The sequence below is a fragment of the Thamnophis elegans genome, chromosome 5, assembly GCF_009769535.1.
Source record: "Thamnophis elegans isolate rThaEle1 chromosome 5, rThaEle1.pri, whole genome shotgun sequence".
Taxonomy (NCBI): domain Eukaryota; kingdom Metazoa; phylum Chordata; class Lepidosauria; order Squamata; family Colubridae; genus Thamnophis; species Thamnophis elegans.
Window position 1 is genome coordinate 51,329,877 of NC_045545.1, and position 19,337 is coordinate 51,349,213.

The following is a 19,337-nucleotide window of genomic DNA, read 5'->3' on the forward strand; positions in this document are numbered from 1 at the left end:
AGCACACCTGAAAGGCAATGGTAATATCTGGATGGTCTTCAAAGCTGTTGTGTCTTTGGGAGCCTTGTACATATGAGCAGAAGTCCAGGACTTTATGGACTTTGAAGAAACAGTTTAGGAAAAGTATTTATGCTTTTTAACTTTGGTATTGCAGAAAATTCTTGAGAATACCATGGATGGGCCACAGAATAAACATATGTACCATTGAATGAATTAACTCCGGATTCTCACTCAAGGCACAAATGAACAAACACAAATTACCCTACTTAGGACACATCCTGGGAAGACCTAACTCTCTCACTTTAGTGCTAGGAAAGATGAAAGGAAAGAGAAAAGAGAATGATCATCAGCAAGATAGATGGATTTAGTTACAGTGCTGATTGACTACCCCATTAATAGACCAGATTAGGCAGTGATCATTATAGAGAAAATCTATGTATGTAATTGCTAAGAGAAAACACCAACTAGATAGCACACAATTGAATAACACTAGGACATCAGATTTAGCCGGATTAGGGTGTGCATTCATAGACTTACTTGCAAATAACTAATATCCCAAGAAAGGAAAATTGTTGAATTCATATACAAGGCCAATATACCAATATGCAAACTTTCATGTCCTCCAGAATTCTGCAGTGAGTTGTGAAATCTCGGAAACTTGACACGATATACAGTATAATTTGATTATCTTAATTCAGCATAGTAAAAAATATTTCCACAGAACCAGTTTGTTGCAGTGGTTAAGGTATCAGGCTAGAAACTAGGAGACCATGAATTCTATCTCACCTTAGGCACAAAGCCCGCTGAGTGACCTTGGAGCACCAGTCTCTTTTTAGCCCTAGGAAAGAGGTAATAGCAAACAAAAAAACCTTGTCAAGAAAACTGTAGAAACCGATTGTGGATCTTTCTTTATGGCCAACATACTCACACTTGCCTTTATTAAGAAAGTGAAAATATATGATAAATTTTTGTTACCATCAGATATTTGCTTTTCTTTTATTGGTTGCATAGTTATTTTTAAATAAAATGTGCACTTTTGTTAATACGTATCAGAATTTGCTTTTAGCAGGTTTGCGTGATGCCAAGATATAGCAAATGTTGTATGACGGTAGATTTAATTAGGTAAAAATCATGAGGATAAAAGAAAACACTGGGCGGAGTGCATGCACTTAGAAATATACATATTAGAGTTGGTTAGTGAATTTTAATTTAAAAAGTATTTATTTAGCAAAACGATAAGTGCATAGTAACTTCTGCAATCTGGATTCTGTAAATATTAGGTCTCTTTGTGAAGATCAGAATCAAGTCTGCATGACTGAACTTATTTAACCACACAGTATTCAGGTGTTCTTACCTGAGAAAACACTTACAGTAAGCGCTTTCCAGGAATTCCTCAATCTCCATTGATTCCTTATTAGATGAAGATCTCCTTCTGCATTCATACAAATGCCTACAACAGAGAAGCCCTTGTACCAATGACTACACATCTACTCTATTTGAGCCCACAGTTTGAAATATGGCACTTTTGTCAAGTAGAAGCAACATTGTTTTTCTCCTGCAAACTTTCTTGACTAAAGCAGTAGATGGGTCAAAAAAATCAAGACCATAGCTACCATCATATAATTAAAGCTTTATTTTTGCTATAAAAAAAACAAGGACAGGAGTACTTTCCAGAAAGCAGTGGTAGACCAAAGATAGGATGCAAATACACACATACACACATAGTACAGATATCCTTGTTCATGGCCAACATGATCTTCATTTGCTTTTACTGGTTGTGGTTGTCTCTGAATGCAATTCAAATTGTGGTTGCCAATTGCTGGACCAAGTTATTTATGAGACTACTTTCTTCCAAATTCATCAGCCTGTCCAATCAGATCAGACAAAATCACCTCCCTTCAGGTCATGTCTCTTCAAGAGTACCATCTGACAAGACTTAAGAAATGAGTATAAGTAGTCCTTGACTTACAACCACAACTGAGCCCAAATTTCTGTTGCTCAGTGAGACATTTGTTGTGAATATTTGCCCTTGTTTTACAGCCTTCCTTGCTTCAGTTGTTAAGTGAATCACTGCAGTTGATAAAGTTAACCACCCAGTTGTTAAGTGAATCTGCCTTCCCTTTTGATTTTGCTTGTTAGAAGGTCACAAAAGGGGATCACAAGACCTTGGGACACAGCAAGGTCATAAGAATGAACCAATTGCCAAGCTTCTGAATTTTGATCATCTGATCATGGGGAATGCTCATAACTCTGGAAAACGGTCATAAGTCACTATGTGTTGTTGTAACTTTAAATGGTCACTAAATGAACTTGTAAATCGAGGATTAGCTGTACTTTCAATCCCACTGTAAAGAAATCCTATGTACCTTTTTCTCTTGGGTTTCAGGAAAGCATTTGAGACTTGGCTTTTCTAACTAGCCCTGAAAGGAGGCATATTATGAACATTGGCCATACATTTTTGATATTTTAATGCTTTTTTAAAGAAGGGTTATTTTAATGACTTTTTAAAAAAGTTATTCCTTCAGAGATTTATGGATGGGCCAGCATACAAATAAAGAATCCACCACTAACTCAACCCAATTTGCCTCGCAGTGCACCCTAAAACCACTGCGTTACACAAGTCTGTTAGTTACGCAACAGGCTTAAGCTAAAATGCCGTTGGTCGGTTTTAGGTCTGGGTTGTGTGAACTTGCAGCCCTGTTGTTGCATAAGCCCATTTCATATCCGAGAGAGAAAGATTAACGAGCCAAGTATCTGTTAAAATGGAGCCCACCAAAGCACGTGCCAGAATAGCTGCCATTCCCAGGCTAATTACTGAGCAGTTCGTGCACAGCCTGGCCCCAAAACCATCCCTGCGACCGTATGCCTGGCTTCATTCGTGATTTATTATACGGCACCGGCTGGATGACATTAAACGTTAAAACATCCGTCACTTAGAAATGTCCTTATTCTTTAAAGTGGCATGAGCCTCCCTCCGCGGTTTCCATAACAGCTCGAGATAACAAACGGGCGGGAAAGGGTCAGCCAACGCCAGAGACTTCCCTGCAGGGTTAACCTTCACCTCCCCGCAGCGCCGCGGCTCTCTCCCCTCCCCGCCTTCTGTTTTGCTTCCCTTTCATTGGCTGCCTGGAGACTTAAGGCAAGAAAGCGCTCTAATTGGGACCCGGGCGGACACGGATCCCGTTTCCTGGGCAAAGCAGATAGGGAAAACGGGAACGAGAAGGCAAAGTCCAAGCGACGACGGTCGCCGCCAGCCTCAACAGAGCGGATTTGGTTTGGCTTTTCTTCTCGGCCAGACAGAGCCAGGAGTTTTGCACTCCAAGCAGGTGGAGGATACCGAGGAGGAGGAGGAAGAAGAAGAAGCGGGGGAAACAGCCCCGGGCAGAGGCGGAAGGAGCGCGCCTCATTGGCTGAATAGTTTCTCGTTAGGCGAAGGAAAGTTGGCCGCGGAATTCCTGACCGTTCCGCCGCGGGCAGAGCCGGACTCGGTGGGGGAAAAAAGAAAAGCAGGAGCACCAGCCGCAGGTAAGTGATCTCGGGTGGCTTTTCAACGAAGGACGAGGGGGGCTCCTTGAGTGGACGGCTCATCCCAACCCCAAATTTGAGGGTCGTGGGAAAGCTGTGGGTCCCGGTGCTGTTTCGGTGCAGCAAGAGGAGAAATAAACATCACATTTCCCCTTGCAGTCATCCTAACCCGCGCATACTCGTTGTGCAGGAATAGGGTATAAATTAGTGGTGTTCAAACCAGCGCCGACGTTGTTGACTTGGCGGAATCTGAATCGCTTCAGTCTTGTGGGTACGGAAGAAACGCACAGAGGGTGAGATAATCCTTTTTAAAAAAAAATCTGCCAGTAGTTCTTAAGGTCTACAAACTATTATCTCTTGCTTTGAATTTGTAGTTGCAAATCCCCGGTTAGGATAAAACGGCACTTTCGCGTAGATACAATAACCTGTTAAAAACGGAAGCTCTTCTTTAGGTAACCTGGTATAGGATTGATTACAGGCAGCCTTACTCCATTGGAAATCTTTCATAGATTAAAATAGGGATGGTACATTGCATTAAGGACCTTTCTGACTTTTGAGTTGAGAGTCTGTTTGTTTTAGATGTTTGCTAAATAAATACTGAAATTGGAATCGGTTAATGATAATTTGGATGAGAGGCAAAATATTTCTTAATGATACATCCTCTGAATAAATGAAAACGTAAAAAAAATGCTTCTTTTTCATGGTCCACCACATTTCTTCTAGGAATCTGCAAAACGGTGCACACATATACTAACTGGGCTGTATTTGTTTAATCACCTGAACAATTAGGAACCTGCTTCTATGTTTATTAGTGAGATGAGTGGTGCCTAAATTTGATAAATAAAAATAAATTTTATCATATGTAATTCTCTATAGAGAGCATCTTTACAATTACAGGCTGGTTAATTGTTAACTTCAAATTATAAGTGCTCTAAACATTACCTAAGTCATTAATTATGTGAAACATATGTTAGTTTATCAGATCTGGACTGCAAAATCCAGACAATTGCTAAACAATTGCAACAATTAGAATTTTCTATATCCGTTTGCTGGTGTGTGGAATTTCCTAGATTTTTTCAGCCCACAGCTGGTATCCCTAATATATTTGATTTTTCATATGAATATTTGTGCTTTGTGAAATTTGCCTACAGCAAGAACGCTTTAAAAGAGTGCTGGTGAAAGTCTTTTTATGTTCTAGCGACTGCATTTTCTCTTTCATACACTCATGGTTAAAATACTTCATAGCAGAGAAGGAACAGTATTGACAAGTTGTGCTTTTCTATGGCTATGAGGTCTGGCAAAATCTGTGGTATCAGTGCCAAGCAGAGATAATGAACAGCACAACTATGGTTATAATATTGTGCCCTGCTCGATAGGCTGATTGTATTGAATACACATGATATACATGCTTTCAATCAGAATAGAACTGGAAGGGACTTTGGAGGTGTTCTAGTCCAACCCCTGTTCAAGCAGCAGACCCTACACCCATGACGGCAAACCTATGGCACACGTGCCAGGAGTTGCACGCAGAGCCTTCTCTGTGGGCCCCGCACGCTGTCGCCAGCTGCTCTTCCAGGTATTGTCATGTGCATGCATTGCCGGACAGCTGGTCTGGTGTGCACATGCAACCAGCCAGCTGCTCTCTTCTGGGTTCTAGGTGCTCTGCGCACACATGCAGTTTGGGCACTCAGTGCCGAAAGGTTAACCATCACTGCCCTATACCATTTCAGACATGATTGTCCAGTCCCTCTTAAAAACCTCCAGTGATGAATCACCCACAACTTCTGAAGGAGAGCTGTTCCACTGATAATTGTTCTCACTGTTAGGAAGTTTCTCCTTAATTCCAGGTGCTTCTCTCCTTGATTAGTTTTCATCCGTTGTTTCTTATACTATCTTCTGATGCTTTGGTAAAATAAGTTCACTCTCTCCTCTTTGTGGCAACCTCTCAAATACTGGATACTGTTATCGTATCCCCTCTAGGTCCTTCTTTTGTCTAGTCTAGCCAAATCCTGAAACTGTTCTTCATATGTTTTACTCTCCAGGCCTTTAATCATCTTAGTTGCCTTTCTTTGCCCTTTTTCCAAAGTCTCAACGTCTTTTTTAATGCGGTAACCAAAATTGGATGCAGTATTTCAGGTGTGGCTACTACAGCTTTATAAAGTGCTACTATACTTCACCTGATTTTAATTTGTGCCTCTCTTTATACAACCAATGATTGTATTAGCTTTTTTGGTTGCTACCGCACACTGCTGGCTCATATTTATGTCCACTAGGACTCCAAGGTCTACCTTCACAGTTACTGTTTTTGATCCAGGTTTCACTTAATCTATATTTATACCTTTGGTTTTTCCTGCCTAAGTGTAAACCTTGCTTTTCTCCACATTCAATTTCATTTTGTTGTTCAAGTCTGTGAAGATCTTTTTGGATTCTGAGCTTGTCTTCTGGGATGTTGACTATTCTTGCCAGCTTAGTATCATCTGCAAATTTGATGAGTTCTCCTTCTATGCCCTCATCTAAGTCATTTATGAAGATACTGAAGGGTACTGGCCTAAGATGGAACCTTGTGGTACCATGTAGATCAGCGGTGTCAAACTGAAGACCCAGGACCGGATATGGCCCTGGGTTGCTTAGATTTGGCTCGCAGGGCCGCCCTGGAAACAGCAAAGGACCAGCCTGGTGGTGCCTCTGCCAGTGAAAATGGAGCTTGGGGAAGCTGTGTGCCAGTGAAAACGGAACCTCAACAAGTAACATCGAGCTGGCCATGCCCAGCCTGGGTATACCCACTCCAGGCAAGCCCACCACTGGCTCCCCAGGTCAAACACAACCCTTATGTGGCCTCAGTGAAATCGAGTTTGACATCCCTGATGTAGATGTAGTACCATTAAAACGATTCATTGAATACAGTTTGTCAGCCAGTTACAAATCCATTGTGGTGGGTGTTGTCTATCCCACATTTTTCTAGCTTACGAAGAAGTAGGTTGTGATCTACGTTTGTCGAATGCCTTGCTGAAATCTCAGTATACTATGTCCACAGCATTTCTCAGGGCTACTATTTTATTCACCTTTGTCAAAGAATGAAATAAGATTAGTTTGGCATAATCTTTTTTTAAACAATCCATGCTGGCTTTTAGTTACAACTTTATTGCAGATGTTCTGTATCTAGATGTTTGCAGATTTGTTTGTTTGTTTTTTATTATCTTTTCCAGTATCTTCCCAGGTATTGATGTCAGGCTGATTGGTCTGTAGTTTCCTGGGTCTGTCCCTCCCCCCTTTTTTTTGAAGATGGGTGTTTCAGGATTTTGAAAGATATCTTATCTCTTGATGTGCTTGCTTTCTTCTATAGGGAGGTTTTAACAAGAGAAAGATGAGACTCTTAGCTCATGTTTCTGAATCTGTTCTCTAAGTCAACTTTTAACAGCACTGTATATTCAAACACTGTCATTAATTAGTAGCAGATATACAATGCTTGACTATTGGTTGTTAACAGAATTAGAATTCAAGATAATTCCCAGCCTTCTTCATGTTACATACTTCAGATACAGAATTACAAGTCCACCTGCTTCTGCAACCTGTTTGTTTTGATTATTAAATTATTTGCTGCCTATCTCACCCCGGGCTTATTCTGGGCAGTTACAACAGTAAAAATGTAAAATTACAAAAAATGTCAACATAATAGTAAACAATGAAACAAAGTAAATGCTGAAAATGTAGTAATATGATTAAAAGATGGGCAGGGAGGGAGAAGGATACATGGTGGGAGATTATGTTCTGCTATTCAAGGAATAATTTAAAAATTGATATTCCTTGTTTTGTAACTGTGAGCTCCCCAAAGACATAATCTTGCTTTCTTTTTGTTAGCAGTGGAGTTGGTGGTGGAAAAAAAATCCACTTGAAATGGAAAGGAATCGAAAGCCTTTTATTAGCAGGACTTACATCTTGTTTCTTTCATCAAAATAATTTCATCTGATCTATTGCCTAAGTAAGTATCCTCCCCTCCCCCCCCAAAAAAGTTAGAATATGGTCAGAAGTTATTCTCACGAAACAGCTGTGAGTGTAGAAAGCTCCCTGAAGGTATAATTATTTTCATAGTTGCAACTTCATAATCTCATGAAAATGTAGATTCCCTCTCCTCCCCTGCCTCATGGCTCACGTTTCATTCCTAGGTTGCAGATAAGCTGCCAGATGTTGTAGTTTGTTGTGTAAAAAATTTCAACAGCCCTTGTTTGATGTAGATTCCTGTTTCCTTCTACTACATCACTCTACTTTATTTTTAATTGCAGACATCATTGTTTCTGATTTATACAAATATGTTCCATGTGCCTTGGGAAAAGTTCGTTCCTCTTTGAAGAGGTACAGTTTGGCATGAGATAAGACTATCTCAATACCACACCTAGGCTAATTGCAGCTGTAACTGTGGATCTTTTTGGAATGATGCATGAAAAATGGGAAAATACAACACTGCTGGTTCGAAGTCAGATGCAGGTTATGGCGGGTATTAACTTTACTTTCCACATTGTCAAGGCAGAAGCTTAATCTTAGGTTCATGGTCCCACAAGAATAAAGTTGAAAGCGGCTGTTTCAGCTCTAAAGTACCCTTATTTCATTTAAATATTTATGTTGCAAGTGACAGTGGGCATAGCATAAAGCTCCCAGTGCATGCTGTTACAAATACTTTCTACAGTTCACCTTTTCTTGTTTCCTTTGACCCAGCAAATAACAACTCTTATATGGATCTTCAGTGATCCACAATGAATAAGGACAATCCACTCTAATAGTATCTCCAGTAATACAGCAGTTTACGGAGCCATCCATGGTTACACAAATGAGGACAATAGCTTCAGTAATAGCCAGAGGTATAGAAAAATGCTGCAGACGTTCCTGCTTCCTCTGAGGGTCTTCTTGCCATGTTTTAAGCTGAGGTCTCTTCCACCCATGGGTTAGTATCAATCCGACCTTGAGGCTGCTTCCTGCACCCCTTACTACAGGACTTCTACAGGGCTGTAACATCTAATTCAAGTGTGGTTCACAGTTCAACACTCTGCACTTCTGGAACTGTGGTATGGACAGATTCCCTAGTGGCAGACATGTTTGCCTCATTCTCCCTCCCTGATTTCCCATCTCATGCTGGGAGTCAAGCCATTATGGAGAGTGTTTATCTCTACTTCTAGATCACTATCTTCTTTTTCTTTGAGTGCTAAAGAAAGCAGATTAGGAAATGAGAATAGGACCCTGGCTGGAACACTGACTTTTCCATTTCCCTACTGTCTAACTGCCTGGCCTTTATTTTTTGATATCTACACCATCTTCCCTTCACATTGTCCTTTTTGTAACCAATTCCCCTGCAACAATTGTGTTTGGGATACATTGGGCAGAGAGAGAGTGACTGACCCTGTGAATTTTCAAAGCTGAGTCTAGGTCTCTCCCCAGTGCTATGCATCTTGGTTCCCCATTCATGGAAGCCCTAGGAAGCAGAAACCTCATGTTGCACAAAGTATGCAGATAGACAGTGGGGTGAGGATAGTGGCTCTGGTAGAATGTCATCATTTGGGGCCTGTCTTCTGATGGGATGTGGGGGGGATACTGTAGAAGAGGCAGTGGGGAACTACTTAAAATTGCTGAGAAAACTGAATGGATATGTTCAGCAAGAGCCAACTTGACTTGAGGGCTCAGTTACCATGTTTCCCTGAAAATAAGACAGGGTCTTATTTTCTTTTGACCCCTGAAATAAGCACTTGGCCTTATTTTCAGGGAAGTCTTATTATTTTTGAGGTGCAGGAGCTGGCGAGCATGGTCACCTCATGTCTGCTGCTGTGTTGCAATATTTTCGGGGAGGGCTTATTTTCAGGAGAGGGCTTATTTTAGCACATGCATGCAAAAGCCTAATTGGGCTTATTATCCGTGGAGGTCTTATTTTGGGGGAAACAGAGTAGTGATGGGAAGAACAGTGATTTTTATCTCAGCTGCTGCACTCCAGAGACCACAAGTTCCAGAATTCTATATTGATAGCTAAGAATTATGGGAGATGAAGCCTCTGCATATTTAGAGAATAACTAAACTGAGGAGAACTTGCTATATTGTAAAGAATTCATCCTTCATACCTGATGTGGAGGCACAAAAAGCCAGTTCTCTCCAGGAGCAATTAATTTGGAAAAGGAGTCAGGCCAGAACAGTATATCATGGAGGGAGACAGCCAATAGTTTTGGGGTGGGGTTTTTTAAATGTCTTACTAATCTAAATAGTTTTATTTTCATAGGGTTTGTATGTGCAGAGTTTTGAGAAAGCTTGTTTTTAATGAGAGCAGCCATACAGTAGCTAATTTGACAGGGCTGCTGACAGAGTCTTTAATGAAGGCAGTGTTATGAACAGGATTGCTGCTTCTCATCTGGTAGAGACCGTTTTTTATGTTATTCAATCAACACTTCTGGCTTGAGTCATCTGATGGGGTGGTTACCTGCTCTGATGAAATAATTTGTGATATAATTGGCTTCCTGAAAGCATGCATTTTTCAGTGCTATAGGTAAGGGTCATGAGGTCCTCTTGCCTGAAAATTTCCAGTAAAGATGTTCTAGGGAAAACACAAATAGGGTACTACTATCCATATCTATCATTGCTTATAAATTGTTGTTTAATTTACATGTTGGCTTTTGAACCTAAATCTACTGGTGAAAATTAAGGCCAGGGTACTACTGCAAGTAGTCTACCTGCCATGTGAAAGTGAAGGCTCACCATAGAAATCCTACAACAACTTGTGTGAAAAGTTTCCATACTATACAGTATGGGATTTTTGACACTCTTGCAACAATTCATTTGGGAAACTGTTACATACATTACAAATGTTGCTTTAAAAGCAAGACATCTGGAAACTGATTCAAGTCATTTGCGTCCAAGTAAGTCTTTTAGTTTCATAGAAATAGTTTTCCTCAGCATTTGGTGTTATCAAAGTCTCTTCTGTAAAAAAATATTTGTAGAGAAAAATGCAATAGATTAGATCCAGTTTTAGGTAGAATTGGAAATACACTCAGTGCAATTTAAATTAGTCTTAACCATGGTTTGTTGAATAGATTACAATTGATTAGGGTTTTGAAAGGTACAAGTTATGATTTGTACAAATTGTTATGGATTTGCAAGAACCTAGTTAAATTTTATTGTTTTCTTTCAATCTGTGCTAATATGCAAATAAACAGCATCAATTATTATGATTCAATTCAATTAAAATAGTGCTAATATGCATTTTGATCATATGTATGGTATGGAGTTTCACCTAGTCCTCCTGAATCCACACTAAATAGGAGTTTTCTGGTGTTGGATTTGTCTCACTTGCATGATCTGTTTCATCTGTTTTAGAGTGAGTCTGTGCCAGTTAGATATCACTGATAAAGTTGAATTTAATTCAATCTCTTAATTTGTACAGGCCCTAAAGAAACATTTTTTTCCTGCCCATCTCTCTGCTGTTACACAATTATTATTTTTTCACATGGCCATTTGTTCTTGGAAACCTTGCTAGTCGTCTTCTCCACTGCTTATCTATACTAGTTATCTATATTAGTCCTGCATTTGGGAGGTAAGGTATTGGAATCTGGTCAAATCAACTATAGGTAAGTCTCAAGTTATGATAGTTTAGTTAGTGACCATTTGACGTTACGACATTAACACACACACACAAACACATTTACGACACACTCCTGATGTTACGAATGTTGCAACACCACAGCAGTTGTTCACACTTATGAACAACCACAGAGGCACTACAACATTTACCCTACCTACTCCCTACCCCCCACCCTCTTTTCCAGGTCTCCATAAAAAACTGGGCCTGTGGAGAGTCACTTATTTTGTGACCATCTAGCGAGACATCAGTTCCTTTGCCTAGTTCCATGCATTTGCAGAGAACAGAGACCTAAAGTAGCATGAGATCACGTGAGATCAGTAGTGTGAGATCTCGCACTACCGATCTTGCGTGATCTCGCACTACAGTACTTTAGGCCTCTGTTCTTTGGGAACTGAAACTTGCAAGAGATCTTTGGCAAAAAGCTTTGCAAACCGAGAGGCCTTCACTCCGTTTGCAAAGCCTTTTCCCACAGATCTGCTACAGGTCTCCATTTGTAGAGAACAGGGGCCTAAAATACTGTAGTGCAAGATCACTTGAGACCAGTAGCGCAAGAACACGGCCCCCAGAAGCTTCCAGTCTCACATGAAAAGTGTCTGCAAGCAGATGGGAGGCTTGAAGCAATGCAGTTTCACTGCCCCAAAGTCTTGTTGGCTTGCAAATGCTTTTTGTACCAAGAGTGCAAGCAGTCAAAGAAACCACAGCAGAGAGGCTAGAGAGGATACAGTTTGCTAGGTCTTCACAAGGTAAATTACCTGGCACCACAGGTTGTGGGGGGAGCAATTGTGGGGACTCCAGGGGAGGGAGCATGAGCTATCTCAGTGGGTCAGAGGAGGCCTTGGGTGGGTCTGAAATACACTATATTGCCAAAAGTTCACCCATCCAAATAATCAGAATCAGTTGTGAGCGACTATTTTTGGCAATATAGTGTAGGTGGCCTGTTCCATTGCTAGCCCCCACCCCCATGGCCTTCCTCACCTGGAGATACCTCATGTGCACTTAATGACCAGTGCATTCAATTAGCAAATGTGTAGGCAAAAGGGAGTTACCACATTTGTTTTATGTGATTCACTCCAACGAATTCTTGGGTTACGAATGTAAACATTAAATTTGTAACTCAAAAATTACCTGTTATTATTTTTATTTTCCCTCCTGCTCTCCAGTTCATTTGCTGAGTTAATTATTGATCCAAATTGAAACTAAACAACTTGAGCTCTCTTTGCTAATTATATTTAAGAAGACTGCACTGTACCAAAAATGAGGTATGCTTCTGAAGCACTTGAAAAGAATTAGTCAGTATTAAATTCTATAGTTGTTTGCTGATCTTTACAGTTTCCAGTTGCCTTGCCTTCTTTCTGCTGAAAATTTTTATTTGTGCAATTGCCATTTTGTATTGAGGTACCAATAAAATCAAACAATATGTACTGAAAATCAGAAATCGGGGAAGAGAAAGTTGGCTTTGGGGACAGCTGTTTGCAATCTAATTGCAGTGTATAAAGTAAAGGTAAAGGTTCCCCCGCACATGCGTGCTAGTCGTTTCTAGCTCTAGGGGCGGTGCTCATCTCCGTTTCTAAGCCAAGGAGCCAGCGCTGTCCAAAGATGTCTCCGTGATCATGTGGCCGGCATGACTAAACACTGAAGACGCACGGAACGCTGTTACCTACTCACCAAAATGGTCTCTATTTTTCTACTTGCATTTTTTACACGCTAGGTTGGCAGAAGCTGGGACAATAATGGGAGCTCACTCTGTTATGTGGCATTAGGGATTCAAACCGCTGAACTGCCAACCTTCTGATCAACAAACTCAATGTCTTAGCCACTGAATCACCATGTCCCTTTATAGAAGTGTCCATTCCTTCTCCCAACCTAAAACATAAGTAGTTGAAGCTAGAGTAATGTATGCTATATTTGATTTGACTATATGTCAAAGTAGTTCTATTCTGAAGTGAATTTCAGAAATTGTGAAATGTCCCAAATGAATCAGGTAGAACTTGTATCCTTGCTCTCTGTTTACCGGTTGGACAGAAAAGCTTTTTATAACTACCTGCTGAAACACCATCTGATCATATCACTTTCTTGCCACTAAAGCTATAACCACTGACGGTTCCCGATAAGAGTCAGGACGTTGCATCTTCATTCTTCCTCAGTCTCCTTAAAGGCCACCTCTCCCTCTTTTTCTCTGCTCGCTTTGGTGTTGGGAAAGGAAAGTTAACTAGAGAGAGCTGGTCTCTGGGAAGGTATCCAAGTCGTCACAGAAGTTGAACTGAGCCATCAAATTGCCATCAAAACCCCTTTTGTTTGGAAACGGACAAGAGGAAGGAAGTCAGCCAGCAATGGCTGGAAAAGGGCGTTATAAAATCTGCTTGTTTCTTTCCATAACCATTAACCAGGGAAGTTGCCCAGTATGTGAACCCCCTGCCCAAGAATCTGGGAATGATTAACACTGCAGCCTTATGAAGGCATGAAGGAAAAAAATCGATGTCCACAGCCAGAGTAGATAAAGACTGAGTCTAACACCAGAACCAAAAGAATATCTCTGGAAAAAAATAACCTCATTTGAACACTATCTGCATCCTTGCTATGTAAATATATGGCTGCATGAATGGAAAATGTTTTTGGAAAGTGGATTTGATTCATAACTTTCTTAGGAAAGAATTCTTAGGAAGTTGGATTCATTACATCAACTCAATTTGAATGAAGTCTGGGATAGTGTTGATAGGTTTGCCACACACCCAAGTGCCAGCTTATGTATCAGTAACTGTATAACAGTTTGCGCACAATGGCAGCGGCTTTGCTGCTAATCTGGGCACATGCCAAGCCTATTAATTCAACTAGTCACTGCACGAACAGTCCAAGGGTGCTGAATGAAATGTCTGTTCTGCTTTTGAAATCTGTGAAGCCTAGCAACATTTTTTTTAAAGTTACAAGAAACAGCATTAAACGACATAATTATATTTAAACTCAGTAAAGTAGCAAAAATAAAAGGGTGACGTTTTGAAAGGTTTACCTAAAACAGCAAATCTCCGCAATGTTTTCAGAAGAGTCAGGAAGGAAATGACGCCCAGGGCAAATCTAAAAGGCCATTGTCAGGCTGTCTCACAAACAGGATGTGTGAGTCCTCAATTGTGTAGTGGCAAAGTTGGGCATATGCCAGGGTCCCAAGACTAGAAAAGGGCTCCCCTAAAATAATGCCACCACTTTTGCTTTCTGCAAGCTATTTAGGAAGTTGCAGTGAATGTTCTGCTTTTTATAGTTTGCAGGAGTGTGTGTGTTGTGCTATAACTGACGAATCCATAGTTAAGTCTCCCCAAATCCTGAAATTGAAATTCAAGCAACATGCAAGATGGTAGTTTCTGGATTCATTTGTATTGGTTATTTTTAGATGTTAATTATATACTTGCACAATTAATCCACTTTTTAAATTATGTAGTAATATCTACCTTAACTTATAACTAGCACCTGATAAGTGTTCCTCTCCTGGATTGGACTGATTAAAATTCAATCTACTGGAAGGTACCAGTTTAGAGAGGACTATAACAATGCAGCCATAGAGTTTGGACAGGTCCATGGAATATGGGGTGGTATCAGCAGAGCCATTGGATTATGATTTGTCCATTCTCACATAGACATTTACTGGGGTCTCATTCACAGCATAGTTTCTGAGAGATTCCCACTAAAGCATTGCTACTTTCACTGATACAAAAGATTATTCATTTTTGAATATGAATGCTTTATCTGAATGATGCAGTGGTACAGTGCTACAAGTGCTTTAATTCCATGGTCCTTTCTGGTTTTGTGCAACAAGGGAATGATAGGCCCAAACCTGATCTGTTGCCTCCCAAACAGAACCCAGAGTAATCTGAAAGTTGGTTTTTGGAGGCTGGAGGAATCATCAATCACACTCTGTACTCCATGCATTACACAGAGATAATCAGGACAACATCATTAAGCAGTGATTCAGAACAAATACAGTAGAGTCAGAATAGAGATCAGAAATGGGGACAGCAAAATAGCAGTTTTCTGCCAGCTGAAGCTTGGGTAAGTAGCTCTGTAACTCACCAGCGGAGAAGTACCCATATAGATGTTCATTTCTTGAGTGGCAATAGTTGCTACTTAGCTCTAAATGCAGGTACATTTATTTGCATATGTAGTAGTATGTGGCTTACAAGGTTATTAACTGAAGCAGTGCCCTTTACTACTGAAATCACAAAGCCTCTGTTTTTTTCAGCTAGCTTGACAAGATGTCTGTCCATTATGGTTTGTTTCATTCCAGAATCTGTGGAAACATGGAATGTATGTTTAATAAGAGGCGTATAGAGAACATTTTCTCAGAAAATAGGTAAAGCATTGTTGTAAATAACACTGTTAATGTTGCTAGCACTAGCTGATGAAACATTTGGGCTTTTGTTTTGTTTTTGCTCACCAAAAAGTTTTGCCCCTCAGTAAGTTTCAAGCACCAAACAATTATGTCCACCTATTTCAAAGAATGTGCTCTTCTTCCTGCCAAATGGATTAGGGTGATCAATTAATAGTTGATAGTTACCACTATCAATCTATGTATTTACACCACAATCACAAGGATATCAGACTAGTTGTTTCTGTTTATGCCTGGGAAAAACTTTTCAGATATGAGGTTTTGACACTAGTGGTAGGCATAAAAGGAACAAAAACCAAAATCTATATTACTAGCCATGACTTTAAATGTGTATTATGTCAACCATTTATAAAATAGTCATGGCCTCAAGAAGGAGGAAAAAAGCAAATGCTCTTCCAGTTAACAAGCACCTGTAGGCAATTTGTAACAAATTAGGGATTATGTGAAATCATCTACTAGTCTTTACAAAGCATATGTCTGATATGGTTCCTTGTTTATTTGCATATCTTTGCCACTGTCTTTCATCCAAGCTTTATGTGACTCACAATGAAAAATAAAGGCAGTTTGAGTGAATAAATAATATTTATATGTGTGTCTAGATCTGATGGTAAGGAAAAATGTGGTTTCAATGCATTTTAGTGATATTAGAAGGACTGTAGAAGCAGGAAAATGAGAAAAGTAGGACAAAATATCTCTATAAAATATATAATAAGCTTAGAAAGACATGTTTTGTTTGTAAGAATGAACTCTCCCAAATACAAGTATCAAGAGCAAGGTTGAATCTTATAAATGGGAAGGCTATTTTATAATTGTGAATTGTTATATTAAATAAATGATCAGTAGGTTTCAAAGAGCAATTTATTCCGTTCAAATCACTTGTGATCAATGAAATATTCCTTATTTCTTGCTTAGAGGGGACTCTGCCACTCCTTAATCCAACCAAGAAGGTCTTCTGGAGAGAAACCATACATCTAACGTGCTTGTGAGAAGATAGGATTCTGTAAGTATAATGGAGCCAAATACAAGGCGGATAAATTCAATTTAACCAATAATTAAAATATTGTGATCCAGACCTAACACTCCTGTCTCCAGAAATCCAGGCTCACAAAATAAAGTTAGGAATTGGAAAAATTGCACTTAAATATTTAGAATGAAGTAATTTCCAGAGGTATAAATTGGGATATATCCCAGTACTATATGGAGGAATTATGCTATGGTTTTCATTTTAAAAAGTTGGAATACAAATGTGCATCTTAGGAATGGGAAAAAAAGCTCTCACAAAAAAGCTGACATAGCTATTCACAAAATAGCCATATTGGGTAGGAATTTGGTGTGAGTGTTCCTTGCCATTTCAGCAAACTCCATAGCATGCTACTTATTTTTTCCCTGTCTTTTGTTAGAGCAGGAAAACATAACCTCAAATACAAATTTGGCTATATTAACCATTTTTAAAACAACTTTCTAAGAACACTTATGGGACCTGGAAGCATTTGGGGAATAAAACTTATGCTGAAAAAACTATTAAATGATTAAATACATCTAGACCAAAATGGATTACTCCCAACAAAACAAATTAGGAATAATACCAGAATAGTAGCAAATATCTTAGAGTACTATGAGGTGCATCCAAAGAAACAAGTGGCACTTGTTTTTCTGGATGCACAGAAGGCATTTGACAATTTAAATTGGGAATTCATGATGCAACAAATTAAGAATATGAAATTAGGGGACCAATTTGAAAGATTAATAGAAATGATATATTCCACCAAAGGGCAAATATATTATTAAATGGGGAAAGTACAGAGACCTTTAAAATAATGAAAGGAGTAAGGCAGGGTTGTCCACTATCACCTCTGCTCTTTATCCTGACGCTTGAAAGTCTGCTAATAAGAATTAGGCAAAATTCGGAGATAAGAGGAACTAAAATTAAAAGAGAAGAGTATAAAATTCAGGACTTTGCAGATGATTTGGTATTCATTATAGAAGATCCTCTAGAAACAGGAAATAGTTTGATACGAGAATTAGAAAAATATGGAGATGTAGCAGGGTTAAAGATTAATAGAGAAACGACTAAAATGATAACTAAAAATTTGAAGGAAGAACAAAATAAAGAATTAGAAAGACTAATATGACTACAAGTGACAAAGAAAGTTAAATGTCTTGGAATATGGCTAACTGCAAAGTGCTCAACTATAAAAGAAAATAATTATACAAAATTAGTGCAACAAATAAAAAAGATCTAGAATTATGGGGGAAACTACAACTATCATTATTAGGGAAAATAGCAGCGATAAAAATGAATGTATTACTGAGACTATTATACTTATTTCAAACAATCCCCATAAAATTAGAAAAACATTTTTTATTGAATTGAACAAGATTATATTAAAATTTATATGGCAAGGGAAGAAAGCCAGGATAAAGTTGAAAGCTCTACAGGATGACAGAAGCAGAGGTGGTATGGGACTCCCTGACTGGGAGCTTTATTACAAAGCAGCAGCATTAACTTGGATTAGGGATTGGATAAATTTAAAAAATCAAAGAATACTAACATTAGAGGGCCACGATTTGCAAACAGGATGACACTTCTTCCTATGGGAAGAGGGTAAAAAGAAACAAAAATACATTCATAGACACTATATTAGAGATGCACTGATACAGGTCTGAAATAAAATTAGAGAAAAATACTACTTGAAAATACCGACATGGCTTTCCACCATGGAAGCCATGACACATCCCAATACACTAGATCTATCAAAAATGGTTAGATATACTGAAATTTTAGACATCCAAGGAAATTTGAAAACAAATCAAGAATTAAAGGAGCAAAATATAAATATAGACTGGTGGCCATACCTTCAGCTACAATCGAGATACAAAAAAGATGTAAAAGAATATGGAATATACACAGAATTACAACAAATAGATAAAATTTTAATTGGCCTGGAAAATAAATTCATAACGAAAATTTACAAATATTTATTAGAAGTAACAGAAGAAGAAGAAAAAGTTAAAGGTTGCATGATAGTGTGGGCCAAAAACTTTGGACACAGTATAGATCTAGGGGATTGGGAAAGAATTTGGAACACAAATTATAAACTAACACGATCAGTAGCAATCAAAGAAAATATGTATAAAAGGTTTTATTGTTGGCATTTACCACCAACGAGTTTTGGCTAAAATGTACCCAAACCTGAATCCGACCTGCTGGAAGTGTTAAAATAAAATACAAGGGACTTTCTATTACATATGGTGGACCTGCCCAGAAACTCAAAAATTTGGAAATGGGTGCAAGAAATTACAGGGGAACAAATAAAATACAAACCCAAACTCTTTCTGAATAATCAAAGGGAAATATACAAAGAAAATTAAGTACATAACACATCTGCTGACCACAGCTAGAATAGCGTTGCTCAATGCTGGAAACAAAATAATATCCCCTCGGATGAATTAGTGATATAAATTTTTTTGGATTGTGCAGAGATGGACAAATTAACACTAAAATGAAAAGACAAAGAAGAGTCGGAATATTATGAAATTTGGTACAAATGGTTGCAAAACCAGAATAAAATTAATTTAGCCGAAAAACAGATAGATAGATAGATAGATAGATAGATAGATAAGAGAGAGAGAGAGAGGCGAAATATTTACATGTACATGTATGATGATGTACCGTAATAATGTTGATATAATGACTATAAGGTGTTGTAGAAGAAAAATAATAATAAAAAATCTGCTAATAAAAAAAAACTTATGCTGGAGGGTTGTGCTTTATTTTGTGACATGGCAATTTCCCATTTACAGTTACCATAGTATTTAAGTAAATTCAGT

The 19,337-nt window shown here is 38.8% G+C and overlaps 1 protein-coding gene across 4 annotated transcripts in view; it reads left to right on the top strand.

Annotated features, from left to right (window-relative positions):
* The first annotated feature begins 3,131 nt into the window (after positions 1-3,131).
* Positions 3,132-19,337, top strand: part of PRICKLE4 (prickle planar cell polarity protein 4) — a 30,842-nt gene continuing 14,636 nt past the window's right edge. The window contains exons 1-3 of one of the 4 annotated variants that reach the window (XM_032217951.1): positions 3,132-3,525; positions 7,384-7,504; positions 16,419-16,506. The gene's annotated coding sequence lies outside the window, so the exon portion shown is untranslated. Of the gene's footprint in view, positions 3,526-7,383; positions 7,505-15,404; positions 15,471-16,418; positions 16,507-19,337 lie in introns of all 4 variants that reach the window. The other 3 variants (XM_032217952.1, XM_032217953.1, XM_032217950.1) reach the window with 3 other exon arrangements.